Here is an 18,123-nt window from a genome sequence, read left to right as displayed (position 1 = left end):
ATTACAGCAATCTGAAAAGTGCTGCAGCCACTAGGGTGTGATGTGAGGAAAGCTCGTAACCGCATCTCTGGTCATCAGGGCTTTGACCTGACAGAGTGGTATTTGATCTAAGATTTAAAGATAAGACAAGTGCAATCAAAGCAAGGAACAATATATGCTCTGAGGTGAAGCACATGGCCATTGGCTACTACAGATTGTTTGAATACGGAATACATATATTGTTTATATATATATTTTTAATATTCTGTATATTATGATGTTTTAACATCTTAACATTTTTTTCAGACTGGGGAGAGACTGCCCTGCTGGGACTAGCCAATTCTTAGAGGTAGCAAAGGACCCACACAGAAGCAGGCCTCTGATATGCAAACTCACCAATCCAGAGCCATACCTGCACCATCTGGCCCTTACCCCCACTGGAAGCAATATTCCTCTGCCTTAGTCATCCCAGGACCAGGTACCAGGCAACCAGGGACCACTCCTATAGCTTAGAGCCTGCTGTAATTATTCAAAGTAACCAGTCCTAAATTGTTACCCTGCCCTGCCTTGCCTTTCCTGCAGAAATGCAGAAACTAATAAAGGCCATGGCCTAGGCTCTTCCCTCGCTCCTGTCCCTTTGCCTCCTGACCAACACTGGTGCTTCCCCATGTGGCTCTGCATGGCATGGGTGCCTCCTGTTTCTGACCTGTGAGTATAATAAACTTTGTTTTCCTGAGCCTCTACTGTGTCTCTTCTTGTGGCCGAAGCTGACTGACTATCCCGTAAAGGAACACACAACAGTACATTTGGGGGTTTTGGAGGGAGATGGTTGGAAAGGAAAACAGGAGCCATATCATTAAAGGCTTTTACATCAAGACACAGTGTATGCAGAGTTTAACCAAGCTAAGTTTCCCAGCCTACCTACAAATGAATACTCAGCACCCCGAAGAGTAAGTGAATGGACAGAGGTGCAAGAGGGGACCTTCCACAGTCAGATGGCTCTGGTATAATTGATGGTCCATGGGCTAGGAGACTGCCTGGCTGCATGTCATGGTTCACAAGAAAATACATTGCCTATAAGAGAGGCAGTAAGGCAGTAAAGGATAGTGGCTGAGAACACAAGCTCTGGAGCCGCACTGCCTGTATTCAAGTCCTGGCACCACCACGTAGTAGCTGGGTGGTTTGGGGTATCTTGCTCATCTGTAAAAGGGGATAATAGTACCTATTTCATAGAGTTATTGGGAAGGTTAAATGAGTTAACGTGTGTACGGTGCTTAGAAGAGTGCCTGGCACATAGTAAATGCTATGTAGATGTTAGCTATGTAATAGTAGTAGTAGTAGTAGTGGTAGTAAGTCCCATGAATATTTAATTATGAAAGAAAGACCCAGATTAGTCCCCTGGGAGCTTGTATTAAGACACTGTCACATCGCTGGGAGTGCTAGAACAGTAGACAAACTGCCCAATCAAAGCAGTCTGTAGGATTTAATAAGTAACTTTCCTTCTATTATAGTTATTATTACAAAAGAAATACACGGCTGTGGCCCAAGGATAAGCAAATGACCATTGGGAGGGAGACTAGAAACAGCCACAGGTATACAGTCACTTGATTTATGACAAGGGTGACATGCAGTGCAGTGAGGAAAGGGTGGTTTCTCAATGTTCAATTGAATATCACAAGGGAAAAAATGAATCTTTACCCTAATGTTACACACAAAAATCAATTTCAGGCAGATGGTAGATCTAAATGTGAAAGTTTAAATGATAAAGCTTCTAGAAGATAACATTGGAAAATATGTTCATAACATTGGTGTAGGCCAAGATGTCTTAAGACCCAGAAAAGACCGACCATTGGTAAGTTGGACTTCACTATTTACATTAAATTTACAATTATGCATATTTACAGTAAATGTAAATTTTCCATTTACGTTGAAATTAGGAACTCTGTTCATCAAAAAATAGCATTATAAGAATGAAAAGACAAACTTCAATATGAGGAAAAAAATTGATAAACATATATCTGACAAAGCATTCCATCCAGAATAAAGAACTCATCAAATCAATAAGGAAAAGACAGACAATCCAATGGAAAAATGGGCAAAAAACTGAAGTATGCATCTCCCAAAACCGGGCTCGCAAATGACCAACCAGCACATGTGAAAAGTGCTCAACCTTAGTCATCGTGAGAATGCAAAATAAAATCAAGAGATACCACCGACTACCCAACCATCAAAATGGCTAATATCTTAAAATACCAGCTGTTGGTAAGGAAGTGGAACAAATGACTGATACTATGTTATACAAAGCGAGAGGATTTGTCTTATTAGACTGGACTATTTTCCAGGTATCTCAAAGATGTTAAGACTCAACGTCTCTGCCCTGTTTGACTGAAGCAGCGGTGACAGCGGATGGCAGTAGAGCGCATGCTGAACTCTGGCCAGCTTTCCAGGGTGTTGAGCTCCCTGGGCTGCAGAGCCTGGGGACAGGGTTCCCTAGCATCGCACTTCAGGACCTTGACCTTGTCACTGCTCCTCACTTCTACTGTCCCTCCCCGTATATGTAATGCTGAGGTTTTTTCAACCCAGGTTTGGGAATTGAATGCTAAAAGTAGAAATATAAGAGAGAGAATCACGAAACAGGTCATGTCTCGAGGAAAAAAAAGCTCATTAAAAATCTAATGATTATGGAATCTTCCTTCATTTTAATAAAATACACATTTACATTAAAATCTTAAAAAAAAAACATTATCCAGAGTATGTAAGGCCTCTTTTATAAATATAATCTCACTAAATGGGGCTCTTTATGATATTTTCCTTATATGCTATGATATATGATATATCATAATGTAAAATGTGACATACTATATTGTATGTTAATACTATATGTTATATGTTTTAATGTGGCAACCTTAAACCTTCATCAAAAGGCAATATAGTTTCCAAAACCATGCAGCCCACGTTCTTTTCTTAGATTTTCTTAGAGTTTGTTTTACATGAGTGAGGCCTCTATATTAAGCAAGATTACAAGAGAGGTTTTCAGCATGTATAAGTGTGATGACACGTGTATGTTTCCCCCCTATTTTTTGTTTACGCAATATTTGTACTTTTTAATACTATGATGCTATTAGTTTTCTAGTTTATATCTCATATTTATTCTTTTACTTGATGGAATCAGAAGAAAATAGTCACACACAGTCTTGACCTGACTGAGAGAGCCATGGTCAAGCCTGTCACTGGGCCTGGTCTCTACCAGTCTGATCATCTTTAACTTGTACCTGTTTCTTTTCCTTGGGGAGAGAATGATGGAATTTATATATAGTGACCTGCTGCTTACTAAAACTACATCCTATAACTATGAGCTTACAAACAGCCTTCTCATATACATCTTCCAGTTACAAATCCATGTTTAAATGACATAGCAAATATAAACAAGATTTTTCACCAAAAATTTGTGTTTACCCCCCGCCCCACAATCAATCACTTTGGTTACTTGGGCACAACCGTGTGACAGAAAAGGAAGCTCCTGGGTAGCAGGTGGCACCACTTAGCCTCATCATTAAGGGAAAGATCAGGTCTGTTTTGATTTCTCTCTTATCCCAATTGTCTGGCATTGCACCTTGAAAATAATAGCAGGGACTTCCCTGGTGGCGCAAGAATCCGCCTGTCAATGCAGGGGACACGGGTTCGAGCCCTGGTCCGGGAAGAACCCACATGCCTGCAGAGCAACTAAGCCCGTGCGCCACAACTACTGAGTCCGCGTGCCAGAACTACTGAAGCCCGTGCGCCTAGAGCCCGTGCTCCACAGCAAGAAAAGCCACTGCAAAGAGAAGCCTGCGCCCTACAATGAAGAGTAGCCCCCTCTCGCCACAACTAGAGAAAACCCGCTTGCAGCAATGAAGACCAAACACAGCCAAAAATAAATTAAAAAAAAAAAAAAAGCAAATGTGTAAAAGAATGAAAATGAATGAATGAATGAAGGGGTCTTCTGGTCAGAGTTATTGTCTATTATCACGAAGACTGGGGGAGATCTCGTGATGCCATTACTGCTTGCTCCTATAGAGCATAATCAATTTTCAAATATTTACCCAGTGTTTATACACGCCAGGTACTGGGCTAGGTCCTAAGGATACGAGGCCTTTTCCAGCTTCTAGGATCACCTGGATTCCTTGGCTCTTGGTTCCTTCCTCTTTCTTCAAGGCCAGCAGCGTAGCATCTTCAAATCCCTCTCAGCCTCTGAATCTCCTGCCTCAATACACTCTGTATTTAAAATACAGAGACTGATTTTACTTATAAGGACTCCTGTGATTATTGGGCCCACCAGATAATCACCATCTTAAGGTCATTAACTTAATCATATCTTCAGAGTCCTTTTTACCATGTAAGGTAATGTATTCACAGATTCTGGGGATTAGGACATGACTATCTTTGGAGGGGGGCATTATTCTGCTTACCACAAGCAATTAAAAGAAAATGTACAGGGTAAAAGAACATAAAACCTACAACACCTAAAATAGTTTGGGTAGCCTTGTTAAGGCCTGTTGTGGGAGGGTAGCAGAGATATAAAGGATGAGCAGAAGTCAGCCAGGATGATGGGGTGGAAATGAGGGTGAACATTTCCAGAGAGAAGGAACATGTGCAAAGGCCCTGAGGTAGGAGCAACTCCGTTTACAGGAGCTCGGGGTGGGCCATTTGACAGAACTTACCAACAGTAGAGAGAGGATTTGCTTAGAGTCAAGCATACAGTTTCAAAGCAAGAAAAAACTTAAGTTCTGGATTCTATCTACTTCCCCGTTGCAGCAGCCAGAGCAAGATTTAGTTTTGTTTGTTTTATTTAGCTAGCTAAATGTGGTTCCATCCACCGGACAGTTCTCATTTTCTGGAGCCTTTCTCAAATCCATCATCACACATATTTTCAAAGGATTGTTACCTAAAAGAGAGAGAGAGACCAAGCTCAGAACACAAAGCCAAGGCTCCAGTCCTACTTGGGGAAGGTCTGCTCCTTGCTGGGGGTCGCCTATTATTCCGATCATGTTTTCATGTTAGCAGTTTTCTTTTTGCAGCCACTCTTGTTGTGAGGAGCTGAAGGACGGAACTAACACAGCAGGAAAAAACAGCTGTTAGTAGACCAGGGCATTTAAAAAATAGTTTTAAAATAAATCATAGAGCTCTTTTTCCCCTTATGTCACTGTTGAACTTTTCTCAAGCCAGCTCTCATTGGGAATAATTGTAGCACTGTCTGCATGGCATTTTGATTCCCAATATTTTGATAAATATTTGTAGTTAGTGTTTCCATGGCACTTTGATTCCCAATATGTTAATAAATGTTTGGGTGTCATTCCATGTATTCTTTTCAGCTGCTTTGTATTATGAGCACAGCAATGCCAGCTGCCAGGGAGACTCATTAAATTGACATTTTCAATACTTCCGTAACTTCCGAGAGCAATGTAGCCCTAACCCCCAGAGGGTAGAGGGTTATGAGATCTTATGACCAGAGTATCTATCCTAGATACTAACCAAACCAGAACTTCAAACCCATTTCTCTTATTATGCCCTCTCTCTTTGGTTATTATAAAGCTGCAGGAAGAGCCCTCCTTTAATCCCTTTTTTGGTTTTTTGTGTGCTTACCATAAAGAGGCAGAATAGAATTGTAGCGAAGAGCAAAAGCTTTGAATTCTGAGAGACCTGGATCTGAACTCCCCACTTCTCTGGTTCCTTTGTATGTGATCATAAGCAGACTCTTCAACCTCTTTGAGTCTGTTCTTCATCTGTCAAACTAGAAGATAACTGTCTCAAGAGGGTCCTTGTAAGGATCAAAGGAGATAATACACATAAAGTTGTTAGCACAGAGCCTGGAACAGGTAATTGCACAATGAATGTACATCACTGTGACTGAATTACTGTTTTGACAACCTCAAAACAATTGGATGTGACACATTCACTTATTTGAATGCTTCTGTGTAAACCTGCGGTGAGTATAGATATGACAGTCCAGAAGACAAGACGTGGCCAAAAAACGGTGCTCCAGAAAAAGAGAAACACCTTTGATTGACCAACAACCTCAAGATGGAACAACAGTGGGAGGAGTGTTAACTTCCTTAATGCAAGTTAAGGCCCCTTTAATTGAGTATCCAAAAGAAAGAAGGGAATGGCCCTACTATGTGCCACTCATCCATGGTGTCTGGTTCCAAATGTACCTGATTCTTAGGGGCCTTGACAAATTGGATTTTATTTGGAGGGTGGTGATTAGGATGATGAAGGATCTAGAGATGCCCCAGGAAGAATAACAGAAGGAACTGGAAAAAATTTGCCAGGACCGCGGTGGCTTTCTTCAAATATTTGTCCAGTGGAAGATGGAGTTAATGTCCATACAGCTCCCAACCACTGACTTAGAATCAATGAATGGAAGCTATGAAACAGTGGATTTCAGCTCAAGAGACGGAAGAACTTTCGGATAATTTAGAGACACCTAAATAACAGTGGTTCCTCGTCATTCAGGTCTTCCTACACATGCCTTAGAACGGCACATGTTGGGATGCAGAGAGGGGTTACCTTCCTTGGGGAAAGTGTGGACCATGTGGATTCCATGGTCCTTTCCCAGTCTGCCACTTGGGTGTGCACACAAAGCCTTCCCAGGAGGGGGTGGGATAAATTGGGGGATTGGGATTGACATATACACACTACTATATATAAAACAGATAACTAAGAAGAACCTACTGTATAGCACAGGGGATTCTGCTCAATACTCTGTAACAACCTATATGGGAATAGAATCTAAAAAAGAGTGGATATATGTATATGTATATCTGATTCACTGTTCTGTACAGCAGAAACTAACACAACATTGCAAATCAACTATACTGCAATAAAAGTTAATTCTAAACCTTCCCAGACAAAATCACCACATCAAACGAGGGTGTCTATTTGGCCCCTTGGATGGTGAGCCTTGAGAACTAAAATACTAAAGAACATTTATTCTTGGGCTTCCCTGGTGGCGCAGTGGTTGAGAATCTACCTGCCAATGCAAGGGACACGGGTTCGAGCCCTGGTCTGGGAAGATCTCACATGCCGCGGAGCAACTAGGCCCGTGAGCCATAACTACTGAGCCTGTGCGTCTGGAGCCTGTGCTCTGCCACAAGAGAGGCCGCGACAGTGAGAGGCCCGCGCACTGCAATGAAGAGTGGCCCCTGCTTGCCGCAACTAGAGAAAGCCCTTGCATAGAAATGAAGACCCAACGCAGCCAAAAATAAATAAATAAATTTATAAAAAAAAAAGAACACTTATTCTTGCACACAGAATAAGCTCAAGGATCAGAGACTAACTGGACACCAGGCTGTTATTTATATAGTCCTACCATTTTGGGAAATAGAATTTATCCCATGATGTACGTGTCTAAGTCCGCAAAGTAACAAGCCTCGTTATTAGGGTTGTCTTGAGGGGCTCTGTAAATAAGAAGTGGTTTAGGAAAGTCTGAAATGGATGGAGATCAAATGAAAGCTCTGAAACTCATTTCTTCTTCCTCACAAAACAAAGGAGTTCAAAGGTTAGATGAATATTTATCAGGCAGATCTTGGAAAGTATGCGAGACTGAAGTCAAAATGTTTGGGTTTAGTTCTGTCTCTATTGGTAACTAGACCTTGGCTAAACCAGCTTTGCTGTCTGGGCTTCTGTTCCATCATCTGTAGTCCCAGTAATCTCTAGGGCCTCTTCTATCTCTAAATACAAGATCCACAACTGACAACTTTCTCTATGTAAAATGCCAGATGAAGGTAATTAATGTTCGTACTGAGCCCACTTGCCCTTGGACTAGTCATTTAACCTAAAATTTAGTTTTATATATTTTAAATATATATATATATTTTATATATTTTAAATATATTTTAAATATAGTTTTATATATTTTAAAATGGTAAATAATAATCTTGAGAGGGCAAGTTTATAAGCAGCACATCAGTTTAAACTCAGACAATGTATGTGAAAGATGTTAATGGCCCTGACATTTGAACATAGCCTGTAATATGGAGTATGCCGCCACAAAGCCCCGAATTCCTATCCCAAATAAATCAACCCGTGGAAGAACACTGCTAGCTGTCTATGGAATATCCATTCTCCCCTCCTTCTTCACTATGGAACACTAGTTTCATTTGGGATGGAATATGCTCAGCTTCCATGGTGTAGGTGGCCATGTTTCATGGTGGCCTATGAGAGGCTAGCAGAAGTTCATTAGTACTTCTGAGAAGCTATTGATTTTCTGATAAAGAGAGATAAACTGAACTAACATACTTTTGCCCTTTCCCTCTTCCTGCCTGGAGTGTGGTCATTATGCCTGGAGGTGCCGAAGACATCTTGAGCTCAAACATGAGGCTGCAGAGCAGGAGAGTACAGAAGACTGGGTCTTTGATGACTGCCTCGAGCAGTTAGGTCAGCCCAGGGCTGCTGGTACTTCTTGTTACTGGGAACTATAAACCCCTATTTGTAGACAGGTGTCCATTACATGCAATATAATGCAATCCTGACTTTTAAACACCCCCTCAACAACTACTTCCCAGTCAGCCCACACTAGTTAAACCATAGTAGGAATTTCACCTGATACAATGTCCTACCTCCTAAGAGTGCAAATACCCACTTACAGCCCACTCAACTCAATGACACAGTGGAGAATCCTCCTCTCATACCTTCCTCTCTGCTTCTTTCTTCTAAATATGCTATTCATGGTTTTCTGACAAGACATCATCTTCACCCTCAACAAGAACAGCAAGCAAGTAGTGAGTATCAACTCTGTTCCTTAAGAAACTTCTGATTAATTGACTGACTGCCAGCAGCATTGCTTAATTCAGGGGGCATTTAATAGAAAAAAGAAGGCATTAGCTCAAGCTTTCTTGAATAACCCCTTTAAGGCTTATACTTACTGTTCCAGAAAACTACATTTAAGTGCTAAGAAGGCAAACACAATATTATTAATTGTTTAATTTTTATTATAACTAACATATTTCATGTTAAATTGGTTACACTAGTTGTTTTTACAGCTATTCACTTTATAGCATACTGGAGTCTTTTATAAAATTCTGTGTATATTACATTTATATCTGTTTTAAAGAACTCAAGAATAACGTTACAGTTTTAAGTGGTTATGTAAATTTATATGTATCTTTGCTTTCACGATTCGTGTTGGTTGTATTTATGGTTTATGCAATGCTGAGTTCTCAGTCAGGATGCTACTCTGCTATAATAATTTTCCTTGGATTAAAATAGATTCTATTTTGTAACATCCCGCTTTATGACACAGTTTCCAAGAATGCCTGCACTCCTCTTAAGAACAGAAAATAAGATAGGTATATTTTTCTTCTTCCTATAAGGATTGGGCTCCTATGTCCCTGCTGGACAGGACGAGCTCTTCCACTCAAGCCTTCCCTCAAACTCATGACATTTCCTTCATCTGTCCTATAGGTATCTTTTCACTAACCATCTCAGTCCACTTCCCGAGTGTGCACGCCTGCCGCAGACCTCGGCTTCTGTTCTCTAAGCTTCTTCCTCCATCTCCCCCCAGCAGGCTGATCCTGTCTGTCACCCGCACAGGGGCTCTTGTCCCTGTGACTGCATGGGCGCTAGCTGCTTGGCTTCTCAGTCCCACTGAGGGTTTCCATGAGAAATGCAATCACACGAAGTATTCTGTGTTGGGTTTCTTTTAACTTTCTGAAGATTCAGGAGATCCCAGTCGTGGCACAGCACTGGACATCTCCTCTCTCCCTTTGTCTCTGTCCTTCCCTCTCTTCCTCTTCCCACACCCCTCCCAAATTCACCCAGGAGCTCCTTGCGGAGTAACAAGACATACCCCACCACCGTAGACTCAGCTCTTAGCTCGGGCAAGAATGGCATTTTCCTAAGGGAGGCAAGCTCTCCCTGAGAGGGATGCTTGCATCAGTGGCTAACAGAATTTTCCTCCCATCTTGTTACACTTATAATCATCATACCCAAAAGGCATTTACTCACATATGTTCATGAATAACCAAAGAAAGTTCTGGCTCACAGAATGGTTTCATGATCTTGTACTTTAAACTTCGCTTTTACAAGGGCAGCAAGAGTAGAGACAGAGGGTTTGGACCATTCTTTAGCTTGCGGTGGGTCATGGAAGCTAACAGATGTGGAAATGGAATGTCCCCTGCCATCCCAATAAACAATGAATGTTGCCCACCAGCAAGTCATCAGCCACTGCAGCTGCCTTCCTGATGGTGCGCCCTGAGGGGAATTCAGGGGGAAGAAAACCAGAAAACATTCTGTGCTCTGAATACTGGCCCTAAATACTTAAGAAGCCCATCTAGGAAATAATTTCAATGAGCCCAGACTCCTGCCATCTTCCCCTACATAGAAAAGCACTAAAACCAATAACTTGAGATGTCTGTTTTTTTGTGAATAGCAGTAACCTTTTGATGTTCGACTACACTTTTTTTTTTTCCAGTAAAAACTCCTGTGTATACTGGCTCCTCCCAGAAGAGTTCCTCAGAGCTGTCGGAGAGGCTGTCTCCAGGGCTACAGTCCTCAGGCAAGTCCCCAAATAAAACTTAACTCGCAAATTTTAGGTTGTGCGTTTTTCTTCAGTTGACACAGAATGAATCAGGATAAAAAAACACCCTCGAGGGCTTCCCTGGTGGCACAGTGGTTAAGAATCCGCCTGCCAGTGAAGGAGACATGGGTTCGGGTCCTGGTCCGGCAAGATCCCACATGCCACGGAGCAACTAAGCCCGTGCGCCACAACTGCTGAGCCCGCTTGCCACAGCTACTGAAGCCCGTGTGCCTAGGGCCTCTGCTCCGCAACAAGAGAAGCCACCGCAGGGCTTCCCTGGTGGCGCAGTGGTTGAGAATCCGCCTGCTGATGCAGCGGACCCGGGTTCCTTCCCCGGTCAGGGAAGATCCCACATGCCGCGGAGCGGCTGGGCCCGTGAGCCATGTTCGCTGAGTCTGCGCATCCAGAGTCTGTGCTCCGCAACGGGAGAGGCCAAAACAGTGAGAAGCCCGCGTACCGCAAAAAAAAAAAAAAAAAAAAAGCGAGAGAGAAGCCACCGCAATGAGAAGCCCGTGCACCACAGTGAAGAGTAGCCCCCACTCGCCCCAACTAGAGAAAAGCCCGCACGCAGCGACGAAGACCCAACACAGCCAAAAATAAATAAATAAATTTATTAAAACAAACAAACAAACAAACAAACAAACAAAAGACCCTCGAAACCCAGGTCACATCTTGTATATTTACTTCTGTTACAGTCACGTGTTAAGTGTTCCTAGTTTTACACACACTGAATTCGGGAGTATACACAGCATCTGATACTAAAACTCAATCATTTAAATGAAGAGACCTTAATGACAGGTAAGGGGAAATGGCCTGTGGGGTGGGTCAGGCAGTTCTTCTGTGCGCTTGTGTGTGTGCACAAGTGCAGGTGCTCAGGGGTGTGGCATGGCTCACAGCAGAGGAGCCGTGCGAGTGGGAGCTGTGTTGGCTTATGTTCTTGGAGTCACTCTCACTCTGAATGGTTTTGATGAAGTCCTGTTCCTCATCTCACCTCCTGCAGCTACAGGTCTTGCTCCTGTCACGTCACCCCTATGGGGACCCCACCCCTCTTCCATCTTTCCCTGAAGTACTATTAACACTAGACATCTGTATTTTTTTTTGATTTCTGAATTTTTTATTTGTCAGCCTTTTAAAAATTTTTTGTTTAATTTCTTTTATTTTTTTAGCGTCTTTATTGGAGTATAATTGCCTTACAATGGTGTGTTATTTTCGGCTTTATAACAAAGTGAATCAGCTATACATATACATTTATCCCCATATCGTCTCCCTCTTGCGTCTCCCTCCCACCCTCCCTATCCCACCCCTCTAGGTGGTCACAAAGCACTGAGCTGATCTCCTTGTGCTATGTGGCTGCTTCCCACTAGCTATCTATTTTACGTTCGGTAGTGTATATAGGTCCATGCCACTCTCTCACTTTGTCACAGGTTATCCTTCCCCCTCCCCGTATCCTCAAATCCATTCTCTAGTAGGTCTGTGTCTTTATTCCTGTCTTGCCCCTAGGTTCTTCATGACCATTTTTCTTTCTTTTTTTTTAGATTCCATATATATGTGTTAGCCTACGGTATTTGTTTTTCTCTTTCTGACTTACTTCACTCTGTATGACAGACTCTAGTTCCATCCACCTCACTACAAATAACTCAGTTTCGTTTCTTTTTATGACTGAGTAATATTCCATTGTATATATGTGCCACATCTTCTTTATCCATTCATCTGCTGATGGACACTTAGGTTACTTCCATGTCCTGGCTATTGTAAATAGAGCTGCAAAGAACATTGTGGTACATGACTCTTTTTGAATTATGGTTTTCTCAGGGTATATGCCCAGTAGTGGGATTGCTGGGTCGTATGGTAGTTCTATTTGTAGTTTTTTAAGGAACCTCCATACTGTTCTCCGTAGTGGCTGTATCAATTTACATTCTCACCAACAGTGCAAGAGGGTTCCCTTTTCTCCACACCCTCTCCAGCATTTATTGTTTGTAGATTTTTTGATGATGGCCATTCAGACCAGTGTGAGATGATATCTCATTGAAGTTTTGATTTGTATTTCTCTAATGATTAATGATGTTGACCATCCTTTCGTGTGTTTGTTGGCAGTCTGTATATCTTCTTTCGAGAAATGTCTATTTAGATCTTCTGCCAATTTTTGGATTGGGTTGTTTGCTTTTTTGATATTGAGCTGCATGAGCTGCTTGTAAAATTTGGAGATTAATCCTTTGTCAGTTGCTTCATTTGCAAATATTTTCTCCCATTCTGAGGGTTGTCTTTTTGTCTTGTTTATGGTTTCCTTTGCTGTGCAAAAGCTTTGAAGTTTCATTAGGTCCCATTTGTTTATTTTTATTTCTATTTCTCTAGGAAGTGGGTCAAAAAGGATCTTGCTGTGATTTATGTCACAATGTTCTGCCTATGTTTTCCTCTAAGAGTTTTATAGTGTCTGGCCTTACATTTAGGTCTTTAGTCCATTTTGAGTTTATGTCACCCTTTTTTTAAGTCAATCAGTTTACATAACAATAAATTTACTCACAAGTTCTTTTTTTGCCCTGTGAAATATTTTATAAATACAAAATACATTGAAACTATATTTTGAAAAATTAAATGCTAAAAATAAATTTACTCATAAATTTTCTTAGGCTTATATTTCACTCTAGAAACCCAAACTGCCAACAGAGTTGAACTAACAACTACACACAGGCAGATTTATATTACTTACATAAATTATCTGTAAAAATTCATCAGGATAGAAAAATTGTTTTAATTTCCTTATTTCAAATGTCAAAGGCTACCTTACTTTATTACTTTATATACTCATTGTTGAGTGTGTAATAGTCAGTTTGCGGGGTCTCATCTACATGTCTGGGTTTCCCAAATCAGTTAATTTACCTATTGATCTATCTATCTATCTATCTATCTATCTATCCATCCAGTATGAGACTATTTCTGTATCCAGAAAGAACATAATTTACACTAATAAAAAATTGCAAGGTATACATTTTCAGAAATTTTATGCATAATATTGTAGATGTTCCATAACTATTCTTGTCTTAGAAAATCAAAAAAGAATTTTACCCTTTCACAAATGGTGTTGACATCACTGTCTTTCATCAGATATCTTTTTTTCAAATCCTTAATAATTTCATCAGAATAAATGACTAGAAGTGAATTATTGGAACAGAGGGTGTAACTATTCAGACCTATTTTTAAAATCATTACCATTATTATTAGAACAATGTTACTAATTTAAATTCCACTAAAAGAGTATGAAACTCCCTATTATTCTGCAGTATTTCTTTCTTTTTTAAAATTTATTTATTTTATTTATTTTAATTTTTGGCTGTGTTGGGTCTTCCTTGCTGCACGTGGGCTTTCCCTAGTTGTGGCAAGCGGGGGCTACTTTTCATTGCGGTGTGCAGGCTTCTCATTGTGGTGGCTTCTTTTGCTGTGGAGCACAGTCTCTAGGTGCATGGGCTTCAGTAGTTGTGACATATGGCTCAGTAGTTGTGGCTCAAGGGCTCTAGAGCACAGGCTCAGTAGTTGTGGTGCATGGGCTTAGTTGCTCTGCAGCATGTGGAATCTTCCCACACCAGGGCTTGAACCCGTGTCCCCTGTGTTGGCAGGCAGATTCTTAACCACTGCACCACCAGGGAAGCCTCCATTCTGCAGTATTTCTAATATTCAAAATCTAACTCTTGATGTCTACATGCTATTTGTCTCTCAATTGAATTAATGCCATTGGCAGGTTGTACTTTCCAGAAAGTCTCATGGATGATCCATTTCTTGATTTCTTCCGTGTTTGATAATATTTGTTCTCTTTATACTCAAGAAAAGTCTGACTACATTCAAAATTCTTGGCTTACATTTAGTTTTGTTGGACCCAGAGACATTACTTTATTGTTTGTAATTGAGTGTTACATTAATCCCGTTTACCATATTTTTAACATTTGCATTATCTTGGCTGAATTTCATCATTGAATAATTTTTGGGTTTTTTTTTTTTTTTTCAAGTAGGAGTTGTGTATGTCATATACCCTGAGTTCCTTCATGTCTGAAGATGTTTGTCTCTTAAACTTCGAATTCAAGACAGGTTACTTAGGTCTAACATCCTTGAGTCAAATTTTATTTCCAAATTTTGGAGACTCTTCCATGATGTCTGGACAGTAAATAATGCTGTAGAGAAGTCTGAGGGCAGTTTAACTTTCTTCTTTTGTAGGTGACTTTTTTTTCTGCCTGGATGCTTAAAGAATTTTATCTTTAAAGTCCAATTACTTACCTTAGAGTTAAACATACTGATATTAATTTTCTTCAAATAGAACGTGTACTTTTAGTTCTGGAGATTCAAGTCTTCATTTTGAGGATTTTTTTCTTTGATTATATCTGTTAATACCTTTTTGCATCCATTTTATCCCTGTTAGATAACTGTATGTTTTAACAGTTTGCCAAAGACCTGGAATAACAGAGGAGGGGTTAAAGCATAGCATGGATCAGAAAACAACTTCAAGTTGAATGTTAAGCCTTGTTGTTCTCAGAGTCCTTCAGCCAACTCTCCACTGTGGGGAATTTACATTGTTGTCTTAACTTTCAGGCGCTGGCCTGCTGTGTGCTGCTGAGACCTACCTTCTTCTCCATCCTGATCTTTTTCCCATTTATCTTCTTCTTGGAGTCCCCAGGGTTCCTAAACCTTTTCCTTCTGCCAGTGGTGACTATCAGACTATATAGAAGGGGCTTGGAGAGGAAAATTTGATTGGAGGTAAGGGGTAAAGTCCCTCTGTCCAAGTGTCCTTTGTTTAGAAGCACCTTGTTTTTAAAAGCTTAGATTATATGTTACTTGAAGTGGGTTGGGGGATGTCTACTGGAGGTTATAGAATAACAGCTGAAGCCACTTCTGTCAATAGTCACCACTCATTTTACCACTGCAAATCCGCAATCTCTCTACTTTATCTACAGAACAGTTAGGTTCTCTGTCAAAAATATCTCTTTCCAGAATATGCCAGACAGAGCTCACCTTTTATAACCCAAAAGCTCTTTCCAGGTATTTCTCAAACAAAAAAAATCAGCCTTGTCTTTTCCACCTTCCATAATGAGAAAGAAGCTTCAAACATTTCTTTTTAAAAAAACAATTGTTCCTTTTCTGTAAAACTTGTAAAATAAAGATTATTAGTATCCAAAGAGTGCTCAGTGTAGAATGTTTTTAGGATGTTGTCAAGTTTTACCATGGGGAAAAAGAAGTCCCCAAATAATAGACTTCGGTGGACCTTAGCAATACTTACTTACCTCCCTCAAGTATGGATCAGAAAACTGAAGCCCTAAGGAGTTCTGTGGTAGATCCAAGGCCCCTCAGTGGCGAGCTGGAATGAAAGCCTCCTCAGGACACCCACTGCTGGTCTGATAATAGTTTAAACAGAGACAGGATATAATTTAGATTGTTTCCCTTGCTTGTTGAGTACAACCAGTATGGCTCAGAATTCTTCCAACATGACCTATGATTTTAAATTATATGCAAATGACACTATTAGACATGCAAAAATATGTGCATATAGAGTAGTTGTACAGGTGAAATTTATCTGTCAATAGGGAAATTTATGTCTTATTGTCAAATGATAAACAGAGCTTACTTTAGTGCTGCTCAGATTACAATTCAAATTGTTACAGAAAAATGAGAGTAAAATCTCGTGGACCCTCAGTGTTGAGTCTGGATTAAGTATTTTTCAGAAATTGATTTTAACAACATCATTATTTTAAGATGTTTTCCTCCTGAGGAGGAACATACTAGGGCTAACCCCGTTTACTGATCCCTTGAATTACTCATGATGATCTTTGAAAGGTAACTCAAGGTCAAGTCCAAACACTGCTTAACATGGTTTCATGGTCTTCCCTTGTTTGCTTCTCCAGTTTCTTCTCTTCTCATTGTTCTGTCCACACTCAAACTCTAAGCACCAGAGAACCCAGACTCGGTTCTCGGAATGACTCATTCTGTCATTCAGCCAGCGTGTCTGTCTGTTCTCCCACCTCCCTGCCTCCTTAAGGCCTTCCAACCTGCAATGGCCTCTTTCTGGAAAGCTCTCCCCTATTTCAGCTAACTCCTACCTCATCTTCCAGCTGTCAGCTTGGACTTCCCTCCTCAGGAAGCTTTCCCTGACCCTGAGGATAAGGTCGGGCACCCCTTCCCTTCAGGCCCACAGCGACCTTACTTCCTCTTTCATAGCACTGATCGTGGCATCCACTTAACCTGTTTTCCTGCCTGCCTCCTCAGAAGGACTGAGACTTCTATCAGGATATGGACCATATCCACACGTCATGTACACAAAATTTTAACCCCAGCACTGGTGACAGTATGCGGCACATATTATTTATTTATTTATTAGCTTGTTTCTTAAGTTATGTATATCTTCAGGAGAATGAAAGGTCCACAAGTAGGAGCTTTGTCTGTCCTGTTTGCTTCTGTATCTAACCCCAGGGCCTAGAACTCTGTTAACACCTTAAAGAGTACCATTTCATATTTTTTCCATGTTTCTGACTGTATATATACAATATATGACTTGTGTGTTGTTTTCACAGCACTGAAATGGCTGCACACTTTTTTGGTAACCTGCTTTTTTCACTCAACGGCGTATTGTAAATAGCATTTCATGTTAGAAAATAGTGAAAGGCAGCAGAGTATGCGACCCCAAAATATTCTGCTTTGTATATTTTTTTAAGTTTTCAGCTACAGTTACTGGAAAAGCAGCACATGCAGGGAGAGGCTTTCTCTGAACTCCATTTATCTGCCTCAAGACAGATTCTCCAAAAGGAGCTCAACGGTGATAAGGCCCCTCCCCGGGAAGACTGACTTTTACCACAGGAGAGGAGACCAGACAAGCTTCACCACAAATCATCATATCTCCCACCTGCTCTTCTAAGTGCCCAGCCATCTCTCCTAAAATCATTCACTCCCTGCTGAGAGGGCTACATTCCCTTCGCCTTTCTCTATTAAAATGGCATTTAAGTCTGAATTCTAAGAGCCACCTCAAGGAGTCATGCATTTTTCCCTGCGTCTCTACTATGTATACATGACATATTCGTTAATAAAATTCCTGGTTTTCTCTTGTTAATGTCTTTATTACAGGGGTCTCAGCTAAGAACTTAGAAGAGTAAAAAGAAAATTATTTTTCCTCCTCTACAGTAGTCGTCTATAAAAATTTTGTCAGTCCATCTTCCACTGTTGGACTTTTTGGTTACTTTCTACTGTAATCCAGTAACTATGTCCTAACCATCTAGAAGAGCAAGCAGAGTTTATGAGCAGAAAATGTATGCTGTATATACACATAGTTACCAGAAGGTGGCGCAAGAGAGCGCTTTCCTTTTCCACCCAGTCATCTCTTGTTCTCGGAGCTCGTCTCCTCATAGGGGGTGTAGGAGTGGCTCTGCCCTGGCCTCCTCTTTTGTCCTCCCTTCTAGCTTTTTACCTCTGTTCCTCTCCTTGGCTCCCTTACCTCATCCAGGCTCTTCTTCCTCAAACCTCTGGTTCAGATTCTGAGATGCTCAGTTCCCTCTGGTTTGTCACATAACAAAGCCAGGGAGGGGATAAAGGAAAATGGCCTCGCCCAGCCCAACCCCCGT

Source organism: Grampus griseus (assembly GCF_964374135.1).
Source record: "Grampus griseus genome assembly, chromosome: 17".
Lineage (NCBI taxonomy): Eukaryota > Metazoa > Chordata > Mammalia > Artiodactyla > Delphinidae > Grampus > Grampus griseus.
The sequence above is the reverse complement of the archived record's forward strand: the minus strand, read 5'-3'. Positions refer to the sequence as shown.